We start from the raw sequence: 19,504 nt of genomic DNA on the forward strand, positions 1-19,504 counted from the left end.
GCCTTCCCCACCGGCGCAGCCCTGCAGCAGGCACAAGGCGAGTGAGGACAGTTAGAAAACCGCTACATCAAGTCAGCCCAGGGCAGCTCCCTGGACCTGCCCGTACAGCCGGGAGCGGTGGCCGCCGAGGTGCGGGGTGCTGCGGAAGCGCCCGGAGCGCAGCGCCGCCCCTGCTGCACAGCTGTCGCCGGAGCCCCCAGGTCCCGCGGCCCGCCCGGGTCACGGTGCGGTGCGGTGCGCCCCGCCCCGCCTCGCCTCCCCTCTGGCCCGCCCCGGGAGTGCTGCTGCCTTACCATCGCCCTGCCGGTGCCTCGCGGCGCACGGCGCGGCTGCCCCGGCACAGCTCCTCATCGCGGCGGCGGGGCCGGACTGGGCCGCCCGGGCCGGTCTCCGGTGCGGGGGGGGCGGCTGCGCTTTCCACCCGCGGGGCTGCGGCGCTGCCTGCCGAGGCGCGGCTGTAGCGCAGGGCGCGCAGCTCCCGCCCCCAGTCCGCCCCGCCCCGGGAGCAGAGGGGCTGTTCGGCGCCGCACCCGCTCCGCGACCGGTGATCCCGGCCCGGAACGGAGAAAAGTTGGGTCCGTCCCGCCGCGCTGTGCCCAGGGCAGGCGGCGGCAGCGGGTCTGCCAGCCCTTCCCCGGGTGGAGAGCGGCTCTGCGCCCTGGCAAGCGCATCCCTCAGCCGCCCCCGGAGCGCTCGATGACACGGATCCGTCAAGTCGGAGCTGAGCGCTTTGTATAGGGCAGGTGTCCCTTGATCCCGGTAAAGACTTTCTGATGCTTCTTTCTTCACCTTTTAAAACCTACCTTAGGGATTTCTCTGTGTACGTTTCTGTACCAAAATAGCCGAAGGGAAAGGGAGCGGCGCCGCGTTTGTCACTCAGTGTCAGCCCGGGTCCTTTATTAGACCTTTGGCAGCTGAAAATTTGGTCCAGTGATCCTTAACAAACTTCAATTTTGTTGGAGTTGGACACCACAACTAATTCTGGACACCACATCTTGGACACCACAATTTCATCATCTGTATTTTTAAATACCCATTACAATATTGAACTAAGCCTAAAAGCAGGGTGGGAGCAGCTTCAGGTGTGCTTATCTTCCACATTCTGTGGCTTTGGGGCTTTCAAGCTGTAGCAGCTTTGTGCAGTTTTTCATTTGGAACGTGCTTGTAAATATCCCATATAAACATGAGACTCAGTACTTGGCAACAGCAGGGAGGATTTCTGACCAGACCTGCTTCTGGAAATGAAGCAACATTTTTCCAATTGCCTGCACTCAGCTTCAGCTGCTGTTCCAGAGTCTAGCTGGATACTCACCATCACTGATGCTCAGGTGTGCATGAGCTCTGTGTAGCTATGTAGGCTCCATGCTGTGCCCTAAGAAATACACTAAGCAGCCCCTGGCAGCATGGACCACTCACAAATCACAGCCCAGCCCACAGGGCAAGGACCTTCAGCTTGGCCTCTTTATTTTGATGTAACTTCTGGCTCCAAGAGGCTGAGTCTGTTGAGTGAGATCCACAGCATGAATTCAGGCAGATTGCTTCACTCATGCAACGCCTCTTGGGCTCTGTGGGTCACCCCAAGGGACATCAATGCAAGCTCTCAGGCTGTCATTTCTCAGAGCAGAACTGCACTAGAATGGGGTGATCCAGAGTACACACAAGTTCAGAGAAGTTCTTTATGTGCTCTTTAATGACAGTGTAGGTGCTTGCACCTGGAAAAATAACATCTTTGATGGTGTGTAGATACAGGGAAAAGCAGAGCACCCAATGAAGTGTTGCTTGCTGACAAGATAGGTAAAGTTAAAAAATAAAAAGTCTTCTAAACACAACTTATGATCAATTTGTTTGATAGGACCTTTTGTTTTTAAAGATCTGAGGGGTTTTGGAAAGGATCTCTCAACTGATTTCCTCAAACTATTTGGTGGTACTTTCAGCCACTGCAGGCAAATGCCTTCCCAGGCTGCCTGGCCTCGTCCTCGCTGCACACATTTGTTCATCACTATAGTAACTGAAAGACAGATAAAGAATAACACTAAGAAAAGTAAAACTGGGATTAAAACCACAAAGAAACACCTTGTCATAGTTTGGATTTTCTCAGACTTGCAGCACTGAGGACAGAGTGGATGAGGCTGGTCTAAGGTACTGGTTGACGGTAGGCTGAGCATGAGCCAGCAGTGTGCCCAGGTGGCCAATGGCATCCTGGCCTGTACCAGGAACAGTGTGGCCAGCAGGAGCAGGAAGGTCATTCTCCCCCTGCACTCAGCACTGGTTAGGCCACACCTTGAGTACTGTGTCCAGTTCTGGGCCCCTCAGTTTAGGAAAGATGTTGAGTTGCTGGAACATATCCAGAGTAGGGCAACAAAGCTGGGGAGGGGTTGGGAACACAAGCCCTATGAGGAGAGGCTGAGGGAGCTGGGGTTGCTTAGCCTGGAGAAGAGGAGGCTCAGGGGAGACTTTATTGCTCTCTACAACTACCTGAAGGGAGGTTGTGGACAAGCAGAGGCTGGTCTCTTCTCCCAGGCAACCAACACCAGAACAAGAGGACACAGTCTCAAGCTGCACCAGGGAGGTTTAGGCTGGATGTTAGGAAGAAATTCTTCATAGAGAAAGTGATTTCCCATTGGAATGGGCTGCCAGGGCAGGTGGTGGAGTCACCATCACTGGAGGTGTTTAGGAGGAGACTGGATGGGGTGCTTGGTTGCATGGTTTAGTTGATTAGATGGAGTTGGATGATGGGTTGGACACAATGATCTCAAAGGTCTTTTCCAACCTGTTTTAGCCTAGCCTAGCCTAGCCTAGCCTAGCCTAGCCTAGCCTCGCCTATCCTAGGTAGAGCCATGATGGGTCATTTTAAAACTGGAAGTGAAAGCATTCCTGGACCAATTCTGCATTGCCTTCATTTTCTTCTCCATTGTACTAACTTGAGCTTTTTGGACAATTTGTTATTGTATCTTCCAGCTTTAATACTACATTTGCATGTGCATGGCTTGAAGCTTGTTCATGGAGCAAGCAATAGTAGTTCTTCCTGACAAGATCTGAGCCCTCAGAGCAGCTGCTCACTTGCTTTCACTGTTGTTCTGAGTCAGGCTCTCAAGCAGCAGCTACTAATGAGCCTGATAGGGTGTAAGGGAAAACACCAGAGTGCGGAGCCCCAAGCCAAGTGCATGCTGCAGTTTGCACAAGAGCAGGCAAACTGAAGTCAAACAGGTTTAAATGCTGCCCTGGATCAAAGACTAGCAGCGCTGCAGGACAGGATTAAAGATGTTCACCTGTAGCTGTCAAGTTGGAGAGTGATGGGAAAGAGAGCTGAGCAGTTCCCTTCCTGCTGGCACCGCAGCAAACACCTGTCTCAGTCCTGCTGTGCTCACAGCAGTCTTAGAGGCATGCACATTGAAAACCTGAATGCTAGAAGACAGATTTGAAACTTGCAGTCAGAGAAGGGGGCTGACCTTTTCAGCCCTGTCTCCTTGGCCCCAGTGGTTAGAAGCAGATGTAAACCTCACTGGGCTGGTAGGAGTCTGGTTGTGTCCTGCTGGAGAACAGGGTAGTGATACCAGCCCACACCCACTCACTGCACCAGCACTGGGTTCCAATCCACTGCCTTTGCCACCCAATTCCTTACTTCCTGACTTTTTGGTGTGCTTGTATCACCAATATTTGGAGAACAGTAATACTCTACATGAGTAGCAGCTGTCTACATAGCCATCTCTCCACCCAGGCAAGATCTACAGCAGCAAAGTGTTTTACTGTCTGTGGAGTGGACTGGATGGATCAAGAGTCAGGGGAGCCATTCACAGAAGCTTGAACAAAATGGAACCCCTTGCATAACAACTCCTGAATGTGTGCAGTGCCTGAGCAGGGCAAGGTTACCTGCTGCTGCTCCTCAGCAGTCCTGCCCTCAGGATCTTCCCACATTCTTTGCTTTACCAGGTGCAAACCATGAAATGGGGAATGGATTCTGACACGTGAAGGTCGCAGAGTGCAAGACCCTCCCATCAGTAGGTATCTCTGAACCCCAAGAACAGGTCATGCTGAACCCCAATGCTGTCATCAGTTTGGACCACATGACATCACACCTTGCAGATTCCCCTCCAGGATTATCAAAGGCTTTATTCAGCCTGAATGGAATGCCTACAAAAATTTAATTACATTTTTAAAAAGAAAAATTGGAAAGGATTAGAGAGGGAGATAAGGCAATGACTTCTTCATCTTCTTCTTCTTCTTTTTATTTCCCCTCATCCTTTTTTTCCTTCTGTAACAATAATAAAGCCAAAGACCTAGTTGAGAAGAAAAAAAAAAGTGGCTGAGTGATTCATCAGGTCTGAATCACAGTCACTATGCAGTGGAATTCACTGCCTTCGCTTCTGCAGTAGTAACTCCGACGCTGTTTTAGATCACTGGCTGCACTTCCAGGCATAGATGTAAGACACACAGAGAGAGATAAAACCAGCTTAACAGAGAGGCTTTTAGGCATACACGGTATGTTCACTTTGAGCACAGCATGGCTCCCTTTGCCCAGTTGAGTGGGATGCATTTTATTAAAAAGAGAGTCTAAATGAATTAAGTTTCTTTGGGGTTATACTTGCCTTTAGATCATGCAGTCCTCCCACTCTGCTGGGGGAGAAATTCTGGTTTTGTATTCCATTTTAAATCCAAGCTTCCCTGCTCTCACTGGGAGGTTACCTCTGAAGTAAGCACTCTGCCTGGACGACAGCATCTCTTGGTACCCAGACTTGAGCTGAAAAGTTCGGTTGTGATAGCTGAACACCTCATATCTCTCAGTGGTTTGGATCCTAGTCCATTCTGCAAGGGAAACTATTGTGAAGAGGTGAGGCAGAAGGAAAATTCTGGTCCACAGCCTGATTTACAATATCAGCTGATTTGGTGCTCATCCTTACTTAGAATTATGTCTCACAGTTGTCACCATGTCCTTCCTTCACATTATTCATTCAGCCCAGGGAGCACTCAGAATGCTACACTGTTTACAGGCATCTGGGTTTGTGGTCTGATTAGAACAGTGCTCAGCTTAACTTAAGGTGGGAAGCAGTTCAAACTGAAGCTGTGAGTGATGAGGCTCACACTAGTGATACCTGAACAAACAGGCCTTTAAATAATCAAATTCTGACATCTATGGTTATGAAGTCTCACTGCAGAGCACTTTGGTTTATTCACCTCTAAGACTTACCTGGATATATGAATCTAAAATCCAGTTTAAGGCAGGCCTGACTTTCAGCTTTAAAGGACAACATTTGCCTTCTTTTTCAATAATTTAACTGTCACTGTTCATAATACAAACATTGTTAATTCAGGTTTCACCTGAGGGTCACAGAATCATTTTGCAAGCATTGAAATACCCTCTCTGACACTTTGAGGTGTTTTTTTTTAATCTCAGGACCATAAAAGAAACCAAAGCAAGAGGCAATCGTGTCAGCACCAGGCAGAGAGTTAGAGCTGGAGTAGGGCCAGGCAGCTGCTGGTGGGAGAGGGGGTTCCCTCAGAGAGCAGAGCAGCCCCTTCCCCACAGGTGGCTTGAGCTGCCTTTTGCAAAACCCTCTTTCTCCAGCAACTACACAGCTCCAACTTTTAAATGAACAGACATATGGAAGACCACCTACCCCTTTCCTGGCTCCAGCCACATGAGGTGGAACATTAAATAAGTCTGATATGAGTGGACAAATTTGTCTTTCCTTTCTATTTTTTGGAGACACATTCCACATTTACAGTCTGTGAGCTGGAAATTGCTAAACAATCCATCAGAAACATAATGACAAGAGAGATGAAACAACAGATGAAATAGCAGTTGATAATAAAGCTTCCTTAGCCTGAGCAGACATGGGTACCTGAAGAACTGCTGGTGATGCTGCAGCTCTGCTGAGGAGGATGCAAGGCTGTGTCTGTGCTGGGCTGCATCCTCTGAGGCTGCCTCTTCTCCTCCCTCAGTAAAGCCATGTCTGCCCCTGCAGCCTGCTGTTGCTGCTGGTTCTGTGTATGTGCATCTTGGGTCTTCCTCTTGATCATGAACACCGTGGTGCTGCCCAAGCTGGAGTGGTGTCTGATGAGGCTGTGTCCTCTGCTCTTCAGCATTATCTGGCATTTCCCCTGCCTCCTCCTGGGAGAGGCTGTTGGAATCCAGGGCCAACTCAGTCCTCTCTCTGCAGGCCACAGAAGTGTGACAGACCCTTTCACCATTTTTTTTAACTGATTTTTTAAAAAATCCTATTTCTAATATTTTTTCCCCATTTGGTTCCTTTCCCTGCAAAGCAGTTTTTTGGGGGGAAAAAAAAGATGTGCCTAGGAGGCAGAAATATGTCGGAAGCTAAATGGGCTAGATGATGTGACACAGCACAAAAGAGGGTATCAGAAGGGCAGTGGGACTAAACCTGTGGATGCTGCTTCCTCTGCTCCAAGATGGACTTGGCTTAATGGCCATGGTGGTCTTAGGTTGAAGGTTGGACTCGATGACCTTAAAGGTCTCTTCCAACCAAAACCATCCTATGATTCTATGTCTTTTGCCTCCTGCCATCACCCTGTGTTGATTAGATCCAGCTTTGTGGCTCAGCACCATGGGGTGAGTGTTTGTTCTTCTAGAATAGAGTAGAGTAGAGTAGATCAGAGTAGAATAAACCAAGTTGGAAGAGACCCTCAAGACGATCACATCCAACCCATCATCCAACACCATCTAATCAACTAAACCATGGCACCAAGCACCCCATCAAGTCTCCTCCTGCACTGCAGGAAGCACTGGCTGCTGCTGTTAGGACACTGGGACCACACTGCTGACACCAGAGACAAGATTCTGGTATAAACTGGCCAAAAAGTGGGAAGTTCCAGTGGAGGGGAGCAGTGTGGATTGGATACAACTGAAGGCTGGGGACAATGGCACCGCCTCTCCCACTAGGCAGCACAGAGCTTGCCAGACACTGGGCCATACTGGCTTTAATAGCCCTTCTTCCTAGAGCCCCACCCTGCCAAGAGGAAAGGAGACACAGACCCCTTCCCTTCCTCATCCCTTCTAGAGCACGTGGGTGAACTCGCCATGCAAACACAAGGAGCAAGGAGCCAAGCCCCGGCTCACTCCGTGCAGAAACCTCCTGAAGCTCTGAAGAGCTGCTGGCTGCGCAGCAACCTGCGCTGAGCGCGGCGGGAGCGAGGTCCATGCAGCCACGGATGACGTGCCAGCGAGGCTGAGCTGTAACCCTGGCTGCGTAGGAGCCCTTGCTGGGCTCATCATTTATATGCATATGAGCCTGTGTCTATTTCCATGAGTGCTGCATCTCCGCGTGAATAAGGATAACTATATGCAACCGTGAATAAAAGAGCTGAGTGAATCATTCATCATGGATTATTGATAGGATTAATTCTACCTCTTTTTCTGCTCTCAGGATGCCCACAAGCCCCCCTGAATTTATTTTCCCTCTTTTATTAAATATTTTTGATGATGAAGTAGATTAAAGCAAAGTAATTTTTCTCCTCTTCGCTTGGCTGAATGAGATGTTTGCAGTGAGGTTAACCGCTGCAAATTCTCCCAGAAACAGAGTTCTCTTCTGGCATCTGAGCCTGGAAGCTTCAAAATCTCTCGCCCTGAATGTTCACATAAGTAAAGTGCAGTCATGGGGATCTCAGTGGAAAATGAGCTCAAGACAGGGCAACAAGCAGAAATGAAGGGGCTTCACAAGCTGGCTGGAATGAATGACCACCAGCTGGGTCAGACAGGGCTCAGGTAGGGCTGTGCTCCACTGACAGGGTGGTGGGGGAGGGACTGCAAGTGTGCAAGCTCTGCTCAGCAGGTTGAATGCACACAGGTTAGGAAGTTGTTTAAGCTCCTTTTCCTGCCAATAAAGAGAAATCAGCTCCCCTGTGGAATCTTCAGCAAAAGTCCTAGGCCTCTGCACTGTGTGCATTGGCCTTCCAGGCAGAACAGAAGGATGAAGAAACCCAAATCTGTCCAAGGGTACTGAATGTGCTGAAGGAGCTCTGAAGTAGCTCTGAAGTGTGGAAGGCAAAGCCAGCCTGTGATGGCAGCTGGCAGGTTGCACCCTTGCCCACTGCTAGCAGAGGAAGGACACCTTCCTCTGGCAGGGCTCCCTAATAGCTTTCCATGTGGCATCAGTGAGAGCTCAGTGCACATTCATGACATCAAAATGTCCTCCAGTACATTTAGGTCATGAGCCAGCAGAGCAGTCCCAGGCTTACCAGTCCCACCCAAGCAGGGAAGAGGTTGGTGTGGACGCGGTCCTCTCTGCCATTTCTCATGTGCATTTCTTCTTCATGTGCATCTCTTCTCTTTTCAGGCACAGCAACTGCCTGGGAACAGAACCTGCTCTTCACAGATTTGAAGCTCAGCACATGGTTGAGTGAAGCCAGGAGCTGGTTCCCCAGCAGTTTTGGAAAGTGCTGGCTGATGCTCTGTCTTCATGCCCATCTCTTCATGGCACATCCTTCATAAGGCCAACACGTTCAACCTGTTCATATACAGAAAGTTAACTGTTTCCCACCCCAGACCAGTTGAAATTCTGGTCTGTGAGTCATTCCCATGCTGCTGCCTCTCAGAAGACTTTGCACACACAGGCCTCTGCTTGCACAGAGCTCCCCATGTTCACATGAGCCAAGAAGCTGTTGGCATCAATGCCCATGAGCATCACACGCAAAGTGCTGCGGCCTCTGGGAAACAAACACTCACCCAAACCGGTTTGATTCACACCAGTTTTGCCTGTCAGCTCTTCTCCACATAGGACAATGTGGATCCTGTGTGCAGGTATTTGTAGGTCCCATTACTCAGTGTGACAAGCACATCCTGTTGTGTCTCAGCCTGGCTCCCCCTTGGCCAGCCACATGCCACCCAGCACCACCCCTGGGTATTTTTACACAAACAGGCCCACAATTGTTCCCTCTCCATGCTGGGGACCAAGGCTGCTGTTTCCATGGCAGCACATAGATGATTCCACTTGTGAGAAGCCCTACTATTAAAATATAAACAAAAATAAACCCACAGAGTGACTTTTCCTTTCCACTACTTGGCCTTCAGGGATCCTTCACCTTCTGCACTGGACTGGAAGCCTTAGGCTGCTGCTGTGGCTTTTCCCGTCGTGCATCCCTGTGGCTGCTGGAGCTGTGTGAGCAGTGGCAGTGGTGCTTGGAGCATCACACACCAACACTGCAGTACACAGCCTCAGAAACACGGCCAGGCCAGCTCAGGTCAGCACTGAGATGGGAGCCCACTGGAGTTACAGCCATTCAGCAAGCAGGAGGCTGGACCCAGCAGAGAAGGGAGCCAGCAGCAGAGCACTGCTCTAGGGTGCCCTCAGATACCCAGGAAGAAAAAACTGAGGCACCTGTTGGAAATGGAAACCTTATTTCTAAAGTCCTTTGCTTACTTAGCAGAACATTATTACTGACCCCATCAAAAATCCTCAAAAAACAAAGAGAAAAAAAGGAGGCTTCTTTCTTTAGAGCTGTTCATAGAGAGAGGAGAACAGCCCAGAGCCTGCAGGTGGTTTGCAAAACTTCTCTGGCAATTGCATGCTGGATGGGCACACAGTTCCAGCCAGTGCTTGCCTAAGAGGCCAGCCTCTCACACCCTGGTACCCACCATGGATGGCACTTCCCAGAATGTATTTTTTCCAAACAGTGGTGATTGCTTTTATGTCTCTAGGATGATACTTGGTGATCTGCAGCAGCTTAGCAGAGCAGAAGTTAAACCTGAGCTGCCCATCTCAGAGCTGGGCTTTGACAAGACAGCCACACAGCTAATCCTCCTCTGTGGCTAGGATCAAAAGCCAAAGCTGGAATTTGCAGAACTACCCTGGCCTCTACTAAATGCAGAGGACAACTGAGGATTTTCACTTCCAAGAAACAGATACCAGAAATTCCCCACCCAACACTCTCTCGTTGTGCCCTGTTTAACCTTCAGCCATTCTCAGTTCTCCTTTCTGCAGTGTCTGCATTGCAACATTTTCACAGCCTTGAAGGGAAATTAATTCTGCAGCTTCCCAAACACAGCAGATATTTTAGGCTGAGTAACAGGCATGGTAAGCCAGGGTGGGCACAAGGGTCGAAGAGCTCAGCAAGAGGAAATCACCTTTCACCAGCAGCAGCTGCTGTGCTTCCCTTTCCAGGCCACACACATGAACTACCTTGCCCTAACACAGTCTCTAGGGGGGGCGGAAATAGAAGAGAATAAAAAGAGAAATGTCTGCCTGTGGTCTAGCCACAGCAATCTGAAGCTTCTCAGCAGTATTCAGCCCAGTTATTGTAATGCCTGGGGACTAAAATTGGTCCATCCAATCCCATGCTTTATCTCTAGTGGCTACTAGTAGATACAGGAGGAAGAGGCTAGGGGGAGCTGGGCAGGGAGGCTCAAGCAAGCACACTGCATTCCTGGGACAGTCTCAAAACCTCCAGTGATCTGCAGTTAACCAAGTGCCTCAGCCAGAGGGGACTCCACTGCCTCAATTAATTGTTCTTCCATTAATTCCTCCTGCTGCATTACTAACACATTTTTGGCTTCAGGCAGCAAGGGGCTCCTGCATTAATTACCCCTCATGTGAAGTGCCCTTTGCATATCTGGAGTACACCATGCGCCTGTGGCAGCTGCTGCTTTCTTCTCCTTGTGTGCAAAGAAGCAGGGAACATTCCTTGCTTGCTCACATAAACACACTGGCATTCCCAGGGGCTTCTCCTGAAGCTAATGCTTTAATATGCACTAATGCTCCCGTTTCCTTCAGCAGTGATTGCACTAGATGTGGATATCTTGACAGCTCTAAGAGCCTATCAACAGGTATATGTCTTAGATGGAGAGGCAGGCGCTGCTTATGCAGGTAGGTAAAAAGCAGCATTAGAGGCAGGCATGCCTACAAGCTCCAAGGAAGCACTCTTAGGAGCTCACCCCACCACCAAAGCACCAAACCCTCCAGTCTAACATTTTCTTTTCACATAGTAATTTCTCCCAATCTGCACATGAAGGTGCAAGCTGAATGCCTCCCTTCTGTGAATGCTCTGAGAAGATCAAGTTTCCTTTCCTTTAAACTTCCTCTGCTGCTACTGCTGCTGCAGGCACCTTCCCACCTGCTGGGCTCTTCCCCCTGCACTGGCTGAGCTGCCTCTCCCCCAGGCAAAGGGTGAGATGTTCCCTTCCTGCGAGCAGACCACAGGGAGGAATGACACCTTTGCTTTTGAGGCAAGGCGGCATAGAAAGGTGGGGGTGGGAGAAAGCACGGCACGAGGTAAGAATGGGACCTGAGTAAACAGAGGGCTCCACTGTGTCTGCAACATCTTAACAGCACCAGCTGTTAATAGCACCAGCTCCTAACCTTTGATTGACTAAGCCATGGCTGCTCACCCCCCATGTCCTCCCTCTTCCCAAATGCGCCACTCTGAGGGTACTTCAGTGGTGGTGTTGGTTCTCTCTGGGCTGAGCGAGAAGAGGAAAGGGAACACAACAAAGTTGCACCTTCTCTCACCCTTGGCTGCCTGCCTACCTTTATCTTGTACCCAGGGCTAAATTACAGCAGCTGCTTAATCACCTGAAAACCCCTCCCAGCCAAGAAGAGGGGATCAGGGACAAGGAGAGGAGACCTGCAGGTTGAAAACAAATTTAGTGAGACAGCAAAACTAATACCAATATAAAGTATTGGTTTTGGTACTCAGCCCAGTGAATGTACAGTGGTCACCTTAACAAAGAAAGCAATCCTTGGGAGCAGAACAGTAAGTGAGCTCTTCCAGGAATGCAAGAAGCAGGAAGAGAAGGAGCCTAGGCAAGAGGAGCTCCTGCCCTCAGCACCTTTACACCAAGCATGACTTTTATGATCTCTAACACATGTATCCAGCTCAAGTCAGCTGCCCCAGCTGACTCCAAACTGCAAGCAGCCTCCACACCATGGCTGGTGGTGGATTCTATCCCAGCAAAAGCAGGACACTGCCCACAGAAGGGCATTTCCCATGCAGTGTCCCAGGCTGTACTTGTGCTCCAGACAGACCCTGAAACCAGGCTGATTGCATCAGTGGCACCCATAGGGAGAGCTGGACACAGCACCAGGCTCTTCCCAATACCCTCTGCCCTGCAGTGGCAGATGTGCCAATGCACAGTGCCACCCAAGTCACAACTACCTTCATAGCAGGGTTAGAGGAACCAGAGAGTCTCCTGAAAACTGCTGCCCAACGTCCTGCAGCAGCTCCAGCCCAGGGTCGAGGGCAGCCTGGACAGTTCTGATGCCTATGAACCAACAATGCCATCCAGTGGCTGGTGAGCCCACGCTCCCACACCTCACCCACCTGCACAGCTATCCCCAGCCTCCTCTGCAGCTTTTCAGTTATTTCTGGCATCCCACCTCGTCTCTAAATAAATACTCTCCAGACTTAAATACCCACAGCAAACCCCTGTGCCCAGGTGCTCTCCCACCAGCACACACCCCCCACGCTGAGCAGCCCTGTCCCAGCGTGACCCCATCCCCACAAGCTGCCCTCTACCCACGCACTGCCTGCACCAAGCAGAGCAGGGCAGTGGTGGCACTGCCAACTGTTGCATTTTGAGTAAGTACTAATTCAGAAGAGAGGGCCAGCATTTGTTGGAAGTTCAATGATTCAATTAAACATTTTCTTCCCCCCCCCAAAAAAAATTATATCAGTGTAACACAGACAAGCAATGAAGAGATTCCTTGGCAAGGATGGTTCGGAGTGGAAACGACTTTCAGGCGTCATCATTCCCCACTTATTTCTCCTTTGCTTTACTGAACTTTATTATCTCTTATTCATCACCTGCTTTGTGACTCTCAGCTGCTCTCTGGCCTGGCATGTATTTTACAATACATTTAATCTATTCTGTAGATTATAAAGAAACCACAACTGTTCCTTCTGAAGCACACATCCCAGTCACTATAGAAAGGGGTAGGGGGGAATAGTTTCTTCTTGCTAGACTCTCTTTTTTCAGCCTTTAGGCTTAATAAAAGCACCTTTTCTGTACTTTTCCCCATAACTGTGTGGGCTATATACTTCCATTTTCAAAGAAGCAACAGCTGGCTTCACAGACTTCAGTGAGTCCCAGGAGTCAGGGCTGTCCAGGCACTCACCAAAGAGCCCCAAAACTGCAAAACACACACATACAGTGACAAAAATGCAAGATATGGCCATAGAGGCCAAGGGCAGCAGATGACTGGAGCTGCTCTGATACAGTTGGAACCAGAGCCCAGCTTAATCACACAGTCACCAAGGTTGAATCCTCATGGTCTAAGCTCACCCTCCTCCATGTCTCAGGCAAATGAAGCTCTTTCTGACCTGCCATTTCTCTCTACCATCTTCCTGCCCTTCTTTGAGGCTTTTCTTACTTTCCTGAAGGCAAAGAATCTCAGAAGTTTACCTTGCTGCCAAACAGGGGGATGCAAAGCTCTCCCTGCTCCTATTCTACCCATCAAGATCACAATGTGAATTCTCCTGCCTGCCTGAGCCAAGAGCCTGCACTCATCACCCCTGTGCTGTGTGTCTGATGGCTGTTAGAAACTGGGATTATAGCCTGCTAGGGGTGTGCTGGGAAACAATTTATTCTCCTCAACTTTTTTCAGTGATGACAGCACTGAGGAAGAGTTTCTCTTCAAGTTTCTGAGACATGTATTCCAGATAGGCAAAAAAAAACCCAGAAATCCCCAAACCCCATCATTTGGCTGTGCCCACACCACCAGCCTCTGCCTTAAGCCCTCTGTGGAATATCATTTCCCTCCACAGCTTGATTTGATAGCAGCCAGCATTCACATCTTCCAGTATCCTCCACTTTGTGCCAGCATGACGTGTCTGCCACCCCCACAGACCATGGCAAACCATCACTTACTGATTGCCACGCACACAGCAAGCAGAGCTACCAGTACCAAGGTGCTCATTGTTTTCTCCAGCCCTGTTAATAAATCCCCCATGGTCAGGAGTCTGCTTGTCTGCTCTTCTCTGCTGTCTTTTCATTGAGATGGAGGTATAGTTGAGCAAACAGCCTGCAAGGGAGGAGACAACAACAATATATGAGACAGCAGTTTGGTAGTGCTTCTGAAATCACTCCAAATCCTTGTTCCGCTCCAGTGGACCACAACCATCACCTTGTAACATTGGCCTTGTCTCCAGGGAAGGACCCCAGGGGAAGCCCTTCAGTTATCCAGGCAGTTGAGGAGCCAATCTCCACTACACTTTGCTTCCTTAATTATTTTTAATCTTGACTATTATCATTGTTATTATTACTAACAAGGACTTCAGACTCTCAAAGGACATTAGAAGGTGCACTAATTAGCCAGGCAGATGGCTGCTGCCAGGAAGGCAGCACAGAGCCCAGCACTCCCAAGGCTGCAGTGTCTGCCTGTGCCAGTGTCCACCCCCTCCCTTCCTGCCCCCCTTCTCGCTTTCCTTAGTCCCACTAGCACAGGCTTGGCCTGTTCAAACCATCAGCAGCAGCACCTGAGCTAGTTCATTAGCTAATAGGTGGAATGCCTCAGGTGGCAGCCAGTGTGTGTCCCCTCTTCAGATGCTGCTCTCCTGTGCTAGACCAGCAGAGCTCTGCTCTTGTTCCTCTTGATCTTCATTCTCCCAACCTCCTGTGACACTGGTGGCTTTCCTCTGTGGTTTACTCTTCCCCTAACACGCCATATCGAACTGGGAACTTGTCCTGTGACCATCATGACAAATCCACACCACGAGCTGGCAGCACTACTTTCCTCTTTGCTACACAACTCCCGGGGCATGAGTGATGTTTGGTGACTCAAGCCAGGGCAGGGTACACACAGAGGTGGTGTGGACACCATTTCTATACTGGCACCAGCACTGCTGCTCCTTGGCCTGCAAAAACCTCCCGTGGGGGGGTTGCTGTGTCAGGTTTGCCCTCACTAGTAGAGGGCAGGGATGGGTAGACCTGCACCATGTACCTCCCATCTACCTGGGCCTTCTGGAGATGTTAATTGCCAAACTGAGATGCCTCCCAAGGCCAGCCCAGCTCCAGGGATTTGGGATGATATTGCAGTATTTCCAGCCGAGGTCTTCAGCAGAGCAGCATTTGCAGCTCAGCCTTCCAGGGCACAAGCAGTGCATGCACTTAGCTCAGCAGGCTTTGCAGGTCAGGCTGCAGCCCAGGGAGCTGCCTTTAAAAGAAGCTGCAACACCATTTTTAGCCAGAGACATCAGTCCTGCACAGAGCTAGAAGAACTATGCAGCTGTCTTCCCCAGAGAGGTCTCCCAAAAGCTAGGGAGATGTAAGCCTCGGAGTGAATAACGGCACAGCAAAAAGCAGAGCACCTCCTTGAAACTCGGAGGGAGCATCACCAGGAGAGTGGGGTGGTTTGTCATCTCCTGGGCAATGACTGAGGGCAGCATTATTTGTCACAACAAAAGCAGCATGGAGACCAGGGTTTGCAGTGATGAGTGAAATAGAGGTGCTTTGATCTGCCTCCTCTTCCTCATGGACCTTCTGATTAAAAGGCAGAAAATGATCAGACACAAGGTGGACTCCATCTGATTCCTTTTCAGGTAAGGATGAAGAAAGAGCAAAGAATAGAGATAGTTCAATAGCAAAAGAGCAATTGCAGAAAGATTTCCCAGTCACAAGGCTGACCACCACTTCGCAGGAGATCACAGAGACCAGCAGCTGCTGCTACTTGTGAGTATCCTGGATGCTGCAAGAATTTTGCCCAGAGTAATTTTTCTCTTCAGCTCATTTAATTTCTGGCCTTCCTCCTTTTCTTTCTCTCCGTGAAAGCTGACAGCTTCTCCCTTTGGAGTTGGCATTGGTCCCTATGGGAACAAGGATGTGACTGTTGCTGGTGGAGCACTGTGGGTGGTGGGGTGATGGCACAGCTTTTCCTTTCAGGGATGTACAAGGACACCCTGTACTTACCTGCAGCCAGCCTGGGCTGTGCAATGACCTGAAGACACAGACACCCACAGAGTTCAGCCAGGCAAGCTCCCAGGGGAGAGGGAGCCCAGAAGAGTCCCTGGATTGTGCTGAACCCTTCAGAGGCTGTTCACCCACAGCTGGACTATGGTAGCCCAAGCCACTGTCTGGTGATGCCTTCATCACCAGGCTGTCTGCAGTGGGCCATTAATGCTGACCACTGCCCACAGCTCACTGCTTTCTCTCTCTAGTTCAGTTTTGTCTGCTACAGAAAGCTTATATGGACAAACCCTGTGTACCTGCTGGCAGCATGTTAACTGCTTTACTGCAGTCATAGATCTGCAGAAGCAACTTCTTGCCATTATACAGAGTGTGTTTTTCCAGAAACAGGCAATGGAAGCAAGGAGAACAACTCTCCAGCAGCAGAGTCTCTCATGCTTTCTAGAAGGGGAAGCAAACACCCATCAGCCATGACAACCTTTATTCCTTAAACTTCCCCAGAGGGGGCATTTCTAAGCATCAAAAGGATTTAAACCTGTCCAGCTGCTGCTGAGGCATAATTAACAGTTGCACAGTCAGCTCCAACTGCAGCTGACAAAGCCTTAGCAGCCATCCTCTATTTATCACATTCCTGAAGTATTTATAGATCCACAGCAAGGCAGGGGGGAGACAGAGGAGAGTAACAGGTGAGCTGCTTACTAGGAGGGAGAACATTTGCTTCCAGCTGCACAGCATTTCCTTGGTCCCTGGTGAAGCCTTGAGGGACAGGCACTTGAGGTGCCCAGGGGTGCAATCTGTTGGCAGTGGGACACAGTGGCCAGTCCCCTTAGGTGGGAGATGTGGTGGGTCAGCCCCCAGCTGATGTCAAGGCCCTTTAGCAAACAGGGGGCCTCAGGCTGTTGCAGCTGGATGCTGGGGGTAGATAAGTGCCTTACATTCTCACCAGAAGCCTTTCAACACGAGGAGCTGTCCCAAAGTTATTTTGGTCACTTTCTGCTCACATTTGCCTCCACCAGGAGATGTAGTTGGTGAGAGGCCAGCCTGATCTCCCAGGACACTGATTACAAGCTGACCTTCGACTGTGCCATTTGTCCTTCCTTGTCTCTCCTCTATGTCATTTACAACCCAGGGTCTCTTCATAGGAACTGATATAAAAATACCAGTTAGCTGGGAGCTACCTTGGTGACCTGTGGGGACAGAAGAATGCTGGATCACCAGGATGTTTGCCTTGTGGGCTGGAAGGTGCTGCTGGAGCTGATGGACTGGGAGACCTGGGCAAGTAGCCTGTGCAAGGACTGCCAGTGAGATCCCAGCTGCTCAGGGCTGGAGAGGAGAGGGAAAGAGGTTACTACCTCAGTTCTCCTTTCCAAGATAAGGCATCACATAAAAACTGCTGGCTAAAGGCCAAGTAAATGCCACACTTCTCCCAGCCCTGAGCAGAAACTGCTCACATTAACAGCCATTTCCCACCACAGAGGCCTGGGGAAACTGCCACTCTGAGAGTAATCCATGGCATCTTGCACCAGGCTGTGCCCAGGAATCATCCGCACTGGATTTATTTCCTGCTGTGGCTTTATGATTCCACTGACATCATAAATGCATCTAAAGTCTAACAAACATTTTCATTTTGTCTCATTATGGCAATGCTATTCCAAAAGGGATGGAAGGTCACCATCCTTGCAGGTAACAAAACTCTTCTGTACTGATTTGCTTTGCAGAGACAAAACTACCACATTACTCATTGCTCCATGGCTGATGCAACCTCCCTGGAGAGTTGCCTCACGCTGTGGTGGCCTGCAAGGACCCTTGGAGAGAGGTGCTGCAGCTTCCAAGAGCTGCTCCCTGCTCACACCCGAAGCATGCTGAGCACACCTGGCCCGTCCAGCTCTGCGAGGCTTGCACTGGTCACTTCAGCCAATTTAGCTTCAGCTGACACAACCTCACTCCAAGGATCTGCAAGCAGCTGGGCATAGTATCCTCTTTAATGCATTTGAAATAGCCTCTTGACCACAAGAAACCATTTTCCTGAGCAGAGCCAATGGAATTCCTTTCCTATGCATTTAATTTGCAGCAGTGTCCTGTCCCAGGGCTCCCAAGTGGCTGCCAAAGCTAGAGTTCCCTTCAGTGGAGTATCTTTGGTGCTGCTGGAGGAGGCCAGGGGATTAGTCACATATTAAGAAGGTGTTTTTACAGATGGGGTTCACAAAAGAAAAGCTATTCTGGCTCTTGGCAATGCTGCAGAGCCTTCATAGTTCAAAGACTCACCTCTGGAACACAGAAGCAAAGCCAGCAAGATGCTGCCTGCACAAAGGACAGGTCCCTGTGTCCACTTGAGATCTTGAACTTCCTCCAACTGCACTCAGCTGTGCCACAGGCACAAGGCACCCCTGTCCTCCTGCTACAGTGACAGCACTGTGTGCCCAGCTGCAATCAGGATCCAGCCATTCTTGTGGAAGGTGGCACAGATTCTGCCAAACACTGGGAGAACTGTGGCCATTGTAAGCTGTGATACATGGTTTACAGTTCATGAAGAGCAGCTGGTGATGTCAGACACCTTTGGAGAGGAAATCTGTCATTTCAGCCACAGAAGCCCTAGGAACCATAGGCTGTAGGTAACAGCAGGGGAAAGCACCTCTCCTACCCTGCAGCTGAGTGTTCTGAGCCACAGAAAGGGCCTGAGCTGAACAAACTCCCAGCAGTTTTCTGAAACTTCTGTGTTTGTAAGGGAAGTGCTTTGCTCTTGCTGGGTGTGTTGCTGCTATTTTGTGGCTGTTGAGGGGCTGTTAAGCTCCGTGCTTTAGGGTGTTTGGAAAATAAATGAGCCTCTGCAATATGCTCACCACAGTGACTCAGAGTGGTGGTGGGGAAAGGAAAGGGCAGTCCAAAATACAAGTGGCAAAAAATGAATGTGCATTAGTGACTGAAAGAGTGAGTTGGACTGATGGTTTTCATCCCTGGCACATCTCAGGAGGTGGGGGAGTGACCTTGCTGTCTGGCACCCAAGGATGCCTTGGGGTGTGTATTCTCCACAATGCAATTTTCAAGAGACTGCACCACAAGAGAGGATGCTGGTATGCTCTCTTTCCCTAGCTGTTCTGTGTTGGGCCACTATACAGACACTGGAACTGCACACAGAAGGAAACTCCAGATAACAAGCTCCAGTTCTGCTTGTAAATCTTCTTGGTGTGTCCAAACTAGGGGCTGCAGCCCCCTTGCTTGAGCTGCACAGCCGAGAGGAGCTGCTTACCTTCATGCCTGGACTCAGAGGCTGGGGCTGCGCCTTCCTGTGGACAGGTGGGAAGCATCACCAGGGCCCTTCCAAGAAGCCAAAGGGAGACCTTTCCTACAGCTTACTGTCCCATCCCGACCCTCTCCCTCCCCAAAAGCAATCAGGTGGTGGTTAATGCCAAGGTGCCATGGGGAATGGGATTTCCAGGCATAAAGCTTGGGTCGATCACAAACCTCCGGGGATAATCCCCTGCAAAGCCCCCTCCCGGCAGCGATACCTGCTGCAGCCCCACGTACTGGGCGGTCGGTGTTGCTGGGGACAGTAGAAACAAAGCCACTACCAAACGTCAGAAGGTAAGCAGGCGGGGGTGCCCCCGGCTTATCTGCCTTTCTACTTCCCGGCAGTCAAGCTGCCTCTCGACGCTG

General features: G+C 50.1%; 1 protein-coding gene across 2 annotated transcripts in view; it reads right to left on the bottom strand.

The window, feature by feature from the left end:
• The window catches only part of HTR4 (5-hydroxytryptamine receptor 4), a 133,617-nt gene extending 133,242 nt beyond the window's left edge, over positions 1-375 (bottom strand). For both annotated transcript variants that reach the window (XM_054168453.1, XM_054168454.1), the window contains exon 1: positions 294-375. The gene's annotated coding sequence lies outside the window, so the exon portion shown is untranslated. The remainder of the gene's footprint in view (positions 1-293) is intronic.
• Between the last annotated feature and the right edge of the window lie 19,129 nt (positions 376-19,504).

The sequence above is a fragment of the Dryobates pubescens genome, chromosome 16 (genome assembly GCF_014839835.1).
Source record: "Dryobates pubescens isolate bDryPub1 chromosome 16, bDryPub1.pri, whole genome shotgun sequence".
Classification (NCBI taxonomy): Eukaryota; Metazoa; Chordata; class Aves; order Piciformes; family Picidae; genus Dryobates; species Dryobates pubescens.